The sequence below is a fragment of the Protomyctophum parallelum genome (assembly GCF_964188405.1).
Source record: "Protomyctophum parallelum genome assembly, chromosome: 1".
Taxonomy (NCBI): Eukaryota; Metazoa; Chordata; class Actinopteri; order Myctophiformes; family Myctophidae; genus Protomyctophum; species Protomyctophum parallelum.
Genome location: NC_139697.1, coordinates 72,925,602 through 72,940,643, shown reverse-complemented (window position 1 = coordinate 72,940,643; position 15,042 = coordinate 72,925,602). Strand labels below are relative to the sequence as shown.

At 46.3% G+C, this 15,042-nt stretch overlaps 1 protein-coding gene across 1 annotated transcript in view; it reads left to right on the top strand.

The window, feature by feature from the left end:
* caln2 (calneuron 2) overlaps window positions 1-15,042 on the top strand; it is a gene marked incomplete at both ends in the record, with an annotated part of 79,490 nt that overhangs the window by 26,432 nt on the left and 38,016 nt on the right. The gene's annotated exons all lie outside the window — the stretch shown is intronic.

Below are 15,042 nucleotides of genomic sequence, written 5' to 3'. Positions count from 1 at the left end.
TTTATTACTAATAACTCATAACACACTCACACACGTACAAACATACTTCTACTAAACTTGTGTACAGTAAAAGCCCTATTTGCTTTGTCTGGCCCGTGTTTAGATATAGTTCAAATAGCTTCCACAACTAAATGTCCTTCAATCAATAGCACAAGATTCAGAGGTCGCGACTTCAGTCGCGTTAGTAGCATTAGGTAATAAACTGAAACACACAAAAGAAACACAAACACATACTATTAATTCACAGATCTAACGACTGCACAAACGTATCACTATGACAGAGTATTTACCGTACTTATTAACACATTATAAAGACTCACGCAAACGCCATGATCCTGCTTCGTCACATTGCTTATGAATGAATAAAACGGGTCACGCATATCTGCATTGTCTCTGCGAGAGCACGCCTCTTCGACATCTGACACTTCCTTCCTCATGCAATTGTCATTACTGATTGACTTGTGTCCCACTAGTATGCGTCTTAACATTCCTTCTAGCAGTAGTTAGTACAACACATTTTACCCCCCAATTTACTGTATTAATATCTACATCCCTGAGATACTGTAATTGGTTGATAAGAGGATTTCTGTTCTTATATAACACAGAGTATATCTATAGGCAGTGAACTTCCTTAGTAACACTAACATCTATACATATACAACACAACATGTAGTTACATATATAAGCTGGGTCGGCACTTAATATTATAATGAGCCCACCACCCGGAATAAACGCGACACCTCCCACTTTTAGCTACGGTTTGAAATTAAACCCAGTAAGCTAAATAGATACCCCACACTCATTTGTATACAAAACCATTCAAATAAACAATAGAAAAAAGTATATCAATCATGCTTCTATTGACGAACGCCTCCGGATGGCACTCACCAGGTGAATTCATCAATCAATAAACCTATTCTACTTTCATACTGAATAAATTTTGATCTCAACTGACTATAGGAGGTCGACACCACCGCTTCGCTCCTTACTGGATGGCAAGTATGCCCCACCACCCAGTCTTGCCTCAAGTAAATACCCATTAAGCTAATCTTACCCGCGCAGCATGCATATATGGTAGAGTTCGTTTGGGTATTTCTCAAGAGGACTTCTAGTCTAATTTACTGGTCTTCAACCGGGATTAGGACCACCAGCCTTCGCACATCACGATGGAGGATGACAGATGGCCACGCCACCTCGTCCTTTTCCACCTGCGACCAACTGATGGGCAGACTTGGACATGTCCGCACCTTTACGTCCCTGACAACACCCTGGTTATCTGGATAGACCTCCACGACACGACCCATCCGGAATCGACCTCGTAGAGCGTTCTGGTCCGCGACCCACACCAGGTCGCCGACGGCCACATTCCGTGCTGGAACGTGCCATTTCTCTCGGATAAAGAGATGTGGACCCGCCAGCTGGCTCCACCGCTTCCAGAACTTGTCCACCTCGCGCTGAACTGCCCGAAGACGACTGTATGGGTAGCTAGGGAAGTCAAAACCCAGGTAGTCTCCCCTGGGCCCTGCCCGCCCCAACAGCAGTGAGTTGGGAGTGATGATGTCCACCGAATCCTCGCCGACCTGAGCTCTGGCTCCGATGGGTCTTTCGTTGGACAGGTTAGCAGCAAGGTAAAGCAGAGTCTGGAACTCCAACACCGACAGATCATCGGTGTCGCCGACGCTGCTCAACGCCCTTTTTAGAACATGGACGGCAGCTTCGGCCGCCCCGTTCCGATGCGGAGAGTCCGCTGGGCTAAACTCCCATGCCCAGTCGGTCCCTGCAACTGCTGCTTTCTGCTGGATCTGCTTCTTGTCAATGTCCCCTAGGAACTTGTATAGATCCTCCAATGCTGGTCTTGCGCCAACAAAGTTCGTACCCTGATCAGACCACAACTTTTTGGGGTGGCCTCTCAGAGCAGTGAATCGCTGGTAGGTCTGCAGAAAGCCTTCTGTAGACAAGTCCTCAACTAAATCTGCATGGACAGCTCGTGAGGCCATACAACTGAAGACCACGCCCCAGACTTTTCTCTTTACGCGTCGCCTCACAATGCCTCTGACAGTGTAAGGACCGAACAAATCCAGCGTTGTGTACTCGAACGGAGCTGCTGGACTTGTGCGCACTGTAGGAAGATCAGCCATCACTTGACTGGATAGCTTAGCTTCCCGCTTACGACAAAACAGGCAAGAGTCGATCACTTTCCGTGCGACCCTCGGCCCCTGAATCACCCAGGCCTTCTTCCTGACCCGCAGGAGTGTCCCAGCCACGCCTTCGTGGTTTGCACGGTGAGCCTCCTCGCACAGTAGTGTGCTGACTCGTGCTCCGTAAGGAATGATGGGCACGCCTTGACTTTCTTGGTCAACGGTTTGAACTCGGCCTCGGCATAGCAAGAGACCTGTCTTGTCGTTTTTACTAACTACAAGACGGTTCAGTGTCGTTGTCGGGAAAGAAATCCCCTCTTGGGCAGCAAGGCACAGCTCCATAAATGCTGTGTCGCGCTCTCCGACAGAGAGCACTGCCCCCCACTGTACACGACTGCCGGACTTGAATAAGCCCCTGTGGCCGCGCAACACCCTGCGGACGTAGCCTACTGCCCCGCAGAGTTTTGACAGTGTGCTGCATCTAGTCAAGTCCATCTGGTTCACAAGACCCGACCCCCACAGCTGCTCAGTTTCGTCATTAGATGCTGCCCCAGAACCCCCATCACTGACCGGTGAAGGACTCCTGCTTGCTGCTGGAGACCCCCCGTTGTCCGGTGAAGATCTGTCACTGACTGGTGAGGACCTGCCACTGCCTGGCAGCGTCGCAGACCCCTGGTTCCTAGTCTGGGATCTAGTAACAGCAGCAGAGAATGCCTTTCTCTGCAATGTACTCACGATTTCTCGCGATGAAGCAGCCACCTCAGCAGCAGACTTCAGGCCATTCCCCCACTGGTTTGGTCAGGAACTCTGGTCCCTTTTGCCACAGGGAGTCACTGTCTAATTGCTCAGGAGAACCCCCCCTTGTGACTAGATCAGCTACATTTTCCACCCCGGGAATCCACCACCAGTCAGTCACAGGCCCCGCCTTCTGGATTTCCCCAACCCTGTTTGCGAAGAACGTTTGGAACCCGTAACTGTCTCTTTGAATGGCACCCAGCACTGTCTGACTGTCAACAAAGTGATACCACCTCGCGATTGTCAGCCTGCTATGCTTCAACACGTACTCTTTAAGCCGTGCGGCAAAGACAGCACCGCAGATTTCAGCTTTCACTGCATCACCTTTTTGATCTAGGGGAGCCAACTTGGCTTTTGACTCCACCAGACGGGTCTCTACCCCGCTAGCAGTTTCCCAGCGCAGGTAGAGCACCGCTCCGTAGGACTCTGAGCTCCCATCGGAAAAGGTGATGCCCCAGGGTTCCCCCACCCATCCGGGCGGAGTGATGCACCTAGGGAACGTGATAGAACTCAGCTTTGCATATTCCACAAAAAGCTCAACCGCTCTCATGCGGAGATCGCTAGACAGCGGTTGATCCCAAGTGTCTTTGGTCAATGACCCTGCCTCCTGGAACGCTCTTCTGACTAGAATAACGCCCTTCTGTTTCAGAGGCGTCACAAGGCCAATGGGATCATACAGCCCTGCTACTTGACTCAGCAACATCCGCCGAGTCAAAGGATTTGGCGTTTTCTCCGCCACCTCCTCCAGAGCAAGGTTTTCCTCGCTCTGCACTTTCTTCTTTCTTGCGGAAAAGTTTATGGCAATCATGATGAAGAGGCTGTCCTCCTTCACATGGTAACCAACTCCCAGAGCCTTGTTGTCTTCCTCTCTCATTTGATTTGGCAACAATATAGTCTCTGGTCTCATTTCTCCATCTCCTTCCCTCCCACTTTGGCCTGACCGTACCCAGGGCTTTAGGTGAAACCCCCCGGTGGCCAGAATGGTTTTAACCCCCGCCAGTAGCTCCTCTAGCCTCTGGGGGCAATTGTGAGATAGAAAAATGTCATCCACGTACGCGTTTTCCACGATTACTTCCCTCTCGTCCACCATGTCAGTGAACTGAGGTAGATACGCTGTTTCGCGCATCGCTATTTGAGCTATGCTACCAGCTGGGCGGTCACCCATGTTGACCCGTACCACAGCGTAATCTTCAATCTCGCTGTCAACCGAGTCCCTCCATAGGAACCGGTGCAAATGTACCTCCCGCTCTTCAAGCCAGACCGAGTGGTACATTTTGCTTACGTCGCCGATAGCAGCATACTTCCCTTCTCTGAAACGAAGTAACACTGCTCGGATGGGGTTCAAGACATCAGGACCCTTCAACAGGATGCTGTTCAAACTCACACCTCGAAATTCTTGACTACTGTCCCAGACTATTCTAACTGGCGTGGAAACAGAATGTGGGTTTGGTGCCATGAGATGGTTAATCCACCAGACAGCGCCGTTCCACATGTCCATGACAATTTTAGACAGTTTGACAGCAGCTCCTCTCTTGAGCATCTCGTGCACCTGGCTAGCATAAGCCTTTTTCCACACGGGATCTCTACTGAGACGTTTCTCAGATTTTAAGAACGTGGCCACAACCGCCGTTCTATTGTTCGGTAAAGTATCTGGATTCTCTTTCCAGGGGTAACTCGCGTCCCAGTGAGACTCGTCACTGTGCGCGTCACTTGTCTTAAAAGTTAAACCCCTTTTGACAATCTCCATTTCTCTTTCGTCAGCGAGAGACATCTCCTTTCCACCAGGAGCGCATTTTCCACACCGACAACCTCCACATAGAGGGTTGCACGCGGCGCCGATACTGTCCCAACGCCACCACGACAGAGCGGTGGCGGAATCAGTATGGCAAGTAGCCGCCGCCTTAATCTCAACGGCAGCCCCTCTCATTGAAAGAGCTAAATGGGTTGACGCCTCTCTTGTGATCATTTCACTAGCGTCAAACAGAGTAGGATGCACTCCGCTAACCGTTTTACCCAGAGCACCCTCCCATAGGACCAGATCCCCGACCCTTCTCAGCCTTTGCGGGGCTAGACGCCCCTCTCTAGCGCTAATAAGTATTTCCACTTTAGCTGGACGTCGCAACTCTTTCGGTTCGGTACCCGGAAAAAGTTCTGCAATGCGTGAAGGACTCACTTCAGCCTTGACGTCTGTAATTTCATCCAGACCGTAACAAGTCATGTCATGGCTTCGAGAAGAGCCCTTCTCCATTATTTTCAAACAAACTGAATAACGTTTAGTTTGATATGATCTGGTCATGCCACCCACACCCTTCACAAACAGAGAAACAGGCACCCCTTTTAGTCCAAGTCTCTTCGCTGCTTTGTGGGTAATATAGTTAATGTCAGAAGCGAGATCAATCAAAGCGCCCGCCCAGTCTCCACGTCTTGTGGTCACTTCCAGTGTCATCATGAGAACCGGCAATTCTGTTTGTCCGTCGCCATCAGCGCAGACAGTCGTGGCTATATTATTAGTGAAAGCTTTGCGCATTATTACTAGTTGTTCTGGTGATAGTGCTGCTTTTGCAAACACTTCTTCCACTTCACGTGTGGGGCCCCGCAAGTCCCTCCCCACGTTACTAGCTTCCCTCGCGCCGTCATTTATAGCACCACTGTCCTTGTTACGTCTTTTTAGGCACAACTGAAAATTGTGAGGCGCTTCGTTTTTGCACTCCACAATTTTGCATAGGAAACTGTTGTTCCGCACTCTGCACTGCCCGTCATGCTGGCCTAAACACCGCACGCATGCCTTGTGCTTTTTAACGAGAGCCCTCTTGCTCTCTACATTAGCTCGTCCGAATACTTTACAACGGTACAGTTGGCCCGTATGATAATTTTCCCCACAGATTACGCAAGACCCGCGCGCCCCCGGGCTCTCACCACTAGTGGTACTGGTAGCCTTTGTGGACGCGCGTTTCTCGCGCGCACCGCTGCCCGGCCTGTCTGAGTACCGCTCATTTTTATGGCTCCGTGGTGAATCATTACGTTTGGTCTCTGAGCTTGTTGCATTTAATATCTCCTGTTCAACGAGCACAGCTGTATGCTCGCGGAGAAATTCAATGAAACACTCAAATCTGTTCTTGTATCCGACATTGCCCTGATTTTTAAACAAACCCTGATGATGAACTATCCACCTTTCTTGTATTTCTGGCGGCAATTTTCTCTCCAGATTATAAATTACGACTGGATTTTTGATAGCCTCATCTGCATCTAGGTCAGATAGATCAAGGACTGATTGTTCTATCAATCGAACTAGATGCAACGTCTCTTTGTGTTGACCAGGTCCACTGCGTACCTTAGGCACGCTATCCAGATTCATTATAATCTCACTGACTATTTGTCCTACGTTACCGTATAAACACTCCAGTTTACGGTACACTTCTTCAGTAGTTTTGCAATAATCCAGTCTTAATTCATCACTGATCTTTTTGTCAATGGAATCCATCAATAGTTGGTAATGCATGTCGTCACCCCAGTCAGCGGATTCACACAGCGCATATTTTCTATGCCATTGTGCTTTCCATCTGAAATAAGACATGCGGTCTCCACTAAATTGTGGTAATTTCATCGGTTGGGTAGCAAGTTTACTCGCCTTTGTTTTCCCATTTGCCCCGCCGTCAGCGGCGGCGAGGGCTTGAGGAACCTTCTCCTCTTTAATTGCTACAGGCTTAGTTATATCGCCTTTGTGCGCCAACTCCTGGAGGCGTCTATTTTTCTCCACCTTATAGTTGTTGACTGTTTTCATTAATCCGGTCAAATTCTCGCCAGAAATGCAACCTTCATACTGTTCAAATAAGGCTTTCACGTCTGCAAAGGACTCCTCAAATTCGGTAGCCACATTACTGCAGAGGCGTTCCGTTATTTCGTGCACTTTATGTTTGTCAGGATCTGCGTAATTTAACGCAGACTCTACCCGAGTTATAGCGCACTTAAAAGCCGCATTAATACACCGGTCCCACAAATGGTCCTTCACTTGTTTAGTGCCTATAGTGTATTTCTCTTCGCCTGCTTTTATTTTCTCATCTACCGCGAGGATTTCCTTTTTACAATCCTCGTCATCAATCTCTTCTAAAGCATTTTTATACTCTAGGCTATCATTTAGAAATGCCTCGTAGTCCTTCGTCACACCAACTATCATAAGTTTGAGTTCTTCCTCAGACTTTGCGTCGGTGTATGGCACTATTAAGCACTTAGCGGCGTTCTTGGTCAGCGTTCCTTGGCTTTTAGAACGTGCCTTTTTAAAGTCGGTTAAGTCTGCTAAGGTTGCCATGGCTACGATATGGACGCTCGCCCCCCCCCCACCAACCTTTCTGTTTCAAGATGGCCGGGATCGGGACATTCCTCAATGGCGACTGCTCAGGATGTGGCTGTGGAACACGTGTATTGTATCCCCTTAAACGCCCTCCTGTTAGCATTAGCATTAGCTCCACGTTAGACAAAGCTATTCCTATGCTATCAGCATTAGCATTAGCTCCACGTTAGTCACAGCTATTCATATGCTATCAGTTTTAGCATTAGCTCTCGTTAGCCGAAGCTACCTCTAATGCTCTTTGGTTGCTAGGCTCAATGCAATGTCAATGGAAAGGTGGCTAGCTTCTTTCTGGATCACAGGATTTAGCTTTAGCTCGATTTCTTCCCAAAAGTCAATGCACAGTTTCCTTTTTGCAACACACTATTCCAGCGATATTCCCCCCAATGCACAAGCACTCCTGTGGGCACTGAAACTTTTATTTAGGACTGCAACAGCCGAGCACTTTGTCAGCACCCAGGTGGTTCCTCTTTAGCAGCAATGTAGCCGCTAGCACCCTACCCCGAACTCCAAGTCCGGGTCACCTTTCACTAAGGCGAGCGGATGATTCCTCGCAGGTATCAGCTACTTCAGCAGCCTGCGGGCGGTCGCGTTGGTTCTCGAACGAAGGCGACCGGTGACGGGTCCAGAGCTGCTCCGGGATGGCCGTCTTTGTCTTGCTTCTCCGCTAGCGTCTTGCTAACAGCCAGACATCCACTGATCACGTAGTAGCCTAAGCTAACACGGGCCTATGGCTTCCATTAGCATTGTGGTTGCACTGAATGCTAAGGGATGTAGCTACGGTGTTTACACGCGTTGCTATGGTTTCGCTCCGGTGGTTCCCGTTATAATGTTTTAACGGTCACCTACACACGTTGCTTTTATTACTGCAACGGTGATTCACTTCGGTTGCTTCGTTACTTGCACCGGTGATTACCGGTTTGCTTTATTACTCCGGTGATTACCGAAGTTTGCTTTATTACTGTACGGATATTATTAAACTTTGCTGTTTCATAACTTTGTTCAACTATTGATTCAACCCTCCGCATGGGGGTGTAACAAACAGGATAGTAATTGTGATTTAAACACACACCGTTATATTACTCAAACACACACTTCCTCCAAGTTGTAATAAGGCTCTCAAACATTCACTTATTTTCCGGCCATTTTATTACTAATAACTCATAACACACTCACACACGTACAAACATACTTCTACTAAACTTGTGTACAGTAAAAGCCCTATTTGCTTTGTCTGGCCCGTGTTTAGATATAGTTCAAATAGCTTCCACAACTAAATGTCCTTCAATCAATAGCACAAGATTCAGAGGTCGCGACTTCAGTCGCGTTAGTAGCATTAGGTAATAAACTGAAACACACAAAAGAAACACAAACACATACTATTAATTCACAGATCTAACGACTGCACAAACGTATCACTATGACAGAGTATTTACCGTACTTATTAACACATTATAAAGACTCACGCAAACGCCATGATCCTGCTTCGTCACATTGCTTATGAATGAATAAAACGGGTCACGCATATCTGCATTGTCTCTGCGAGAGCACGCCTCTTCGACATCTGACACTTCCTTCCTCATGCAATTGTCATTACTGATTGACTTGTGTCCCACTAGTATGCGTCTTAACATTCCTTCTAGCAGTAGTTAGTACAACACATTTTACCCCCCAATTTACTGTATTAATATCTACATCCCTGAGATACTGTAATTGGTTGATAAGAGGATTTCTGTTCTTATATAACACAGAGTATATCTATAGGCAGTGAACTTCCTTAGTAACACTAACATCTATACATATACAACACAACATGTAGTTACATATATAAGCTGGGTCGGCACTTAATATTATAATGAGCCCACCACCCGGAATAAACGCGACACTCCTTTTTGACGGGTTATCATTTTAAACAGAAACTCACATTGTTGATGATTCTCATTTTTCACTGAGCGCTCTGCGACATCTGCAGACATCAGTCGTGATGAAGGTCATTGACAAATAAAGCTGAGAAATGTGTGTGCAAGACTATGCTGCCCCTTTTCTAAAGACATCTGCAGACCGTCATGCATCTCGTTCATGATCAGCTCTATCAGTCTCTGTCTGGAGAGCATGCACGCTCACATAATTGCAGTATGGTGGCCCCTGTTAAAACACATCTGTCCCTCGACTGGCTTTGTTTACAATTTGATTTATTTTAATTTGTGAATGTGAAGTGCTCGGCTGCCTGCTGCTGGGCTGCTGCATGGAGGGTGACTTTGGAGAGGGCGAGCTTCAGTAACGTGTTCCATCGTTTGCTCACAGCGGGCATCATGGGCTGCAGCCTTGGGAGGATGGTGTCAGAGACCTGTTGAGCGGAGTCTGACACCAGATGTTTGTTTTGGATCATTATACTCCCTTTCATTTCCCAAGCTGATCAGGAGGTGGAATGTTCTCCCATGGAGTATTCTTCCAAATCGGTCGGTTGAGGTTGCAAGTGCAACTCACCGGATATGTGGGTGGATACGTTGCATGGGACAGGGAGCCAGGGTAGCAGTGTTGAGCGTGGGTCAACGGATCAGCATTCACATTGTGCCTGAGTACTCACGTGCGCCTGGGGAAGATAATGATCCTGCCAGCAGACTGAACTCTCAGAGACGAGTCAGACACACACACATGAGAGCCAAGTCAAAGAATACTATAGTAGTACTAGCCGAAAGCTGTACATTTTGATGTATTTGATGTATTGAAATATCGAAACCTCCTGATAAAGATATGCGTGCGTGCGTGGGGGCGTGCGTGCGTGGGGGCGTGCGTGCGAGGCGAGCGCGCACTCACACATACACATACACACACACACACACACACACACACACACACACACACACACACACACACACACACACACACACACACACACACACACACAACCTTAAATTCAACCCTGTCTACATGACTAACCTTATAACCTTATTCATAACCTTGGCTCTAACTCTAAACCGACAACCTAAGCTCCCACCCTAATGCAGGCTCTTGTACCAGAACAATGTCAGCATGTGCCATGTCTTCCTCATTCTTTTCTATCCATGTGACGATTTTAGCTTGAAAGACAATGAATGCTGCGCACACACACACACACACACACACACACACACACACACACACACACACACACACACACACACACACACACACACTGAACTATGATGTGATTTATTCTATATTCTATTCTATGCCAAGATAGAGACAAGTTCAGCATCCTTTTTTTGGCAGCCCATCATTTTTAAGCAGAAACTGACGGAAATTCAAAATTTTCATTGAGTGCTTTGTGAGTGGTGACATCTGCAGACTGTCATGCATCATGATCATCAGTTCGGTCAGTCCCTTTTTGGTGAGCACATGCACTCCAATGGACAGTAATTGGCTGATCATTGTATCATTTCACTCACATAACTGTTGAAACACATCTGTCCCTCTGCTGGCTGTATTTACATTTTGGTTTATTGGATACATTACATTACATAATGGGAAGTATTTCAAATGTGCATGAGTTAATCGCGGGGGTTTTACACTTACAGTCACCGTCTGCAACCAGGCTGCCTATGGTTATTGTAATACTTGTTGGACAATGATGAATAATGGCCAGACCCAACAAACATAAACCCCTAGCATTAACATGTACCCCCTTTCCCCCAACTCAAATAACACAACAGTAAAAAAATAAGTGTGCAATATTGTGCACATATCAACTGAGGTACAGGAGTCATGAGCTGAGCTCACAAGGAACAGAAATCAACGAGCTGTGCTTAAAGCAACTGAAAGCTATTTTACAAGTGACCCACTTTCGGGCCAGCCAGCCAGCAGTCTATATTAAACATTTAAAAAAGTCATATAATAGCTTAGCTCTGGTCCATAGCTCTAATTCCGTCACATTTGCTATGTTACTGTCGACTTCCGAGGCTCGCATACATGTAAATGCAGACGAGCCTCTCTTCTGTAGTGAAAATAAAAATAATGTTTTACCTACTCACCAATACAAAGACTGGTTGTGTAATTAGAAAGCCTACTTTCCTTAGTGGAGTCTGCACTTTGAGCCCCCCACCACACGTATAAATGCACTTGTTGGCCAGAAAGAGATTTATTTTCACCCGAAGGAAAAATCTTCTCTATGAGGGTTTTCTCTTGGCAATACGGTAGAGGGCGCAGTGGAGGAACTAAAACAAAATTATTTTTCAGGTGAAAACAAAATCCCTTTCTGGCCAAAAAGTGTATTTATACGTGTGGTGGGGGGCTCAAAGTGCGTCCACTAAGGAAAGTAGGCTTTCTAATTTGAATTACACAACCCGTCTTTGTATTGGTGAGTATAGTAAACACATTTACATTTTATTTTCGCTACATAGGAGAGGCTGGTCTGCATTCCATGCGATGCAGGAAGCCAATCAGTTCCATAGCCTTAACGCAACGGCAGCAAGAGCAGTAAGGCTATGGATCAGAGCTAATAATGGTTTTTTGATTGATTGAAATATTTATTAACAGTTTGCAGAATTACAATACATTTCAAGCACAAACTCAATACAAAGACTGTTAACTGTGAGTGGACGACCCAATTAAGCATTACATCATAAAGGAAGCAAAAAGGGAAAAGAAACATATACAGTGAGGGGAAAAGGGGGGGGGGGGATTCAGATTTTAGGGGGGCCAGTTTCGAATTGCAACCGTCCATAGGTGCCCTTTGACAGCAGTTTTGAAGGAGTCAAGGGATTCACATGTCTTAATGACTGTTGGTAGGGCGTTCCACATTTTGGTGGCATAGGAGCGAAAATAATTTAGTCCCTTGTTTGTGCCGAATCTGGGTTGTACATGGTTTGTTGCACTCCCTCTGGTGTTGTGGGTGTGGACTTCGTTTACATTAAGGAAGTATTTAGACAGGTACATGGGTATCTTGGTGGTGTATCGAATCTTGTGGACCAGACCCATTGCAAGATGCTGTACTCTGTCATCGACCCTAAGCCATCCCAGCCTGTCAAAGTGAGGTGGGTTCGGGGGGTTAGGCCAAGTAGGAGCCTGACCAGTTTGTTATGGGAGGTCTGGAGCCTTGTTTTAAGGGCCTTTGAGGTGCTGTGGTACTAGGCTCAGACGCCTAGTGGTTTATTGGACTATTGGACACTATTTTTATGCCATGATGGAAGCAAAGGGCCCAGCCAACTAACAGCATCTCCCTTGAGTAGACAATATGTAAGTCCAAACAAAGCTAGAGCAATCTCAGTGAGCTCAGCTGAAGCTGCTACACCAATCACAGTCCCCAGAAAGGAGACCATTTACAGAGGAATACACTGCAGTCACCATTAGAGCATATGGGAGTCTAAAATACTGATACAAGCTCACAATCAATGCGTTGTGTGTTGTGTCACAGCTATTCTGTGGTTGTGTTAATGCAAACAATATAATAATGCTGACAATATGGATAGGGTTAAACAATTACTAAAACATATACCTACTGTAAAAACTTTGAAACATTACTGTATGCCTATGGCCCTGTGGACTTTCAGGACTTTCAAAGACAGGGTTAGAATTTTGTTGGGTCAAAAGACACTCTCTCCCTCTCTCTCTCTCTCTCTCTCTCTCTCTCTCTCTCTCTCTCTCTCTCTCCCTCTCTCTCACTGTGTTGTGTTTTACTGTTTTTTCTGTTATGTTACGTATTTGTATGATTTACTGTAATGTGTTTTTACCAACCTGTGAAGCTGCAGGACAATTTACATTGGGGACAATAAAGATGACCTTATCTTCCCTCTAGCTCCTGCCGTACTACCATACTGCTCTCTCTCGCTCTCTCTCTCTCTCTCTCTCTCTCTCTCATGCACACACACACACACACACACGCACGCACGCACGCACGCACGCACGCACGCACACACACACATGCTACATTCACACCGCCAACCAACCTGCACCACCCCAACTGGGAGACTGAAGTGTGCAACCTGTCATTGACTTCCATCTGTGAATTCTGAGGCTTTTTATGACTCGCAGTGCTGCTTCACCCACAGAGGCTACGTCAGCCTGTTTAATGGAACACCTTCCCATTCTGCCAGTGCTTCCAAATATCAAGGGTGAAACACAAAGGCTGTTCTCTGCCTTGCCTCCATCACCGTGCGCCCCAGAGACTGTCAGTTCCAGAATGTCTCTCTTGGTCCTCTCTCTACCTGTCCCCGAAATCTTTTGCAAATTCCCCAAAGAGGACATTGACAGTTAATTAGATCAAGGATATTTATCACATTTACAGCTCGTAACACTTAAACACTATACTTAGCGGACCAGATTCCCTATAGGGCTTCATACCGGGCCCCCTCCTGTTTTGGCTCTATACGCTCAGTATTCAGTGGTGGGAAACGTACTCACACTTTTACTTAAGTAAATGTATCAATACTGCAATGTATACTCATGTTACAAGTAAAAGTCTGGAATTAAGAATTTACTTGAGTAAAAGTAAGTATTGGTATATAGTGGAGTAGAAGTACAATAAATGAAGCATAGTGTTAGTTCATGCAGGACACGTGTGTCAGCACGCCTCAGGTGTAATCAGCTGTCAGTCTGCTGATTGCTATCAATCAGTCACGCTGACCTACACATCACACCACCTCATTCCCTCGACAAGGTGGTCCGTTTAAATCAATGGTTCCCAAAGTGGGGTCCGGAGACCCCCAGGCAGGGGTCCTTGGGGGAGTTCCAGGGGGTCCCCAGCTAAATGATAGTTTGGAACCAAATGTACCCTTATGGGACTGTAACACTGGAACATAAGGGTCGAAGCAAATGGCCATTTATACTCATTGATTTTAAAATATAAATTGGGGTCCCAGAGATAGAAATGTAGACTAATATGTAGACTAATATGCATGTCAAACTGGGGGTCCTTGAAATTAAACGGGTTGAGAATCACTGGTCCCTGGAATATCTTTTCGAATGGGGGTCCGCGGGCTAATGAGTGTCATTTTGGGGGTCCTTGACATGAAAAAGTTTGGGAAGCACTGGTTTAAATACAGCTCTCTTTAAAAAATATATACCACGATTTTGCAACCCATTTTTTTGACACAGACCCCTTTTCCACCGGTTGGTTCCCAATGGGAACCGGTTCAGTTCTTTTCCACCGGTTGGTTCCCAATGGGAACCGGTTCAGTTCTTTTCCACCGGTTGGTTCCCAATGGGAACCGGTTCAGTTCTTTTCCACCGGTTGGTTCCCAATGGGAACCGGTTCAGTTCTTTTCCACCGGTTGGTGGCGATTTGACCATCGCCTGTTGCCTGTTGGCCTGCTATCGCCTCTATCGGCAGTAGTTTCCGGGTCCCATTGACAAATAATGCACTTCCGGAAAATTCGTCTGGCTGTCGCCCGCTGTTAAAACGTACTGTTAGTCCAAAAGAATTGAGTGTGCTAAACTATACCTATATTATATTGTTTATAGGATCAATATAAGTAAATGAATATTTGATAACCCTTCCACAGTAGTAACTTTTTCATATTTTCAATTTCTTCCTATATTATGCCTCATTTGCATATTTAAACATTTAGAAATTAGTAATACAATAAATCATTGTCTTCGTGTAAGTAATCAACTGGGGAAGTTTCATGGTGATAACAATTTAATATAGGTATGGTTTTGCACACTCAACTCATAATTAACGTTGCAATTTTGGAGCTCTGGCTCATGGACTAACCAAAAATAACTGAACCGGTTCCCATTGGTGGAAAAAAAATCTGTGTCAATTATCTAATGTAATCCTGGGCGCTA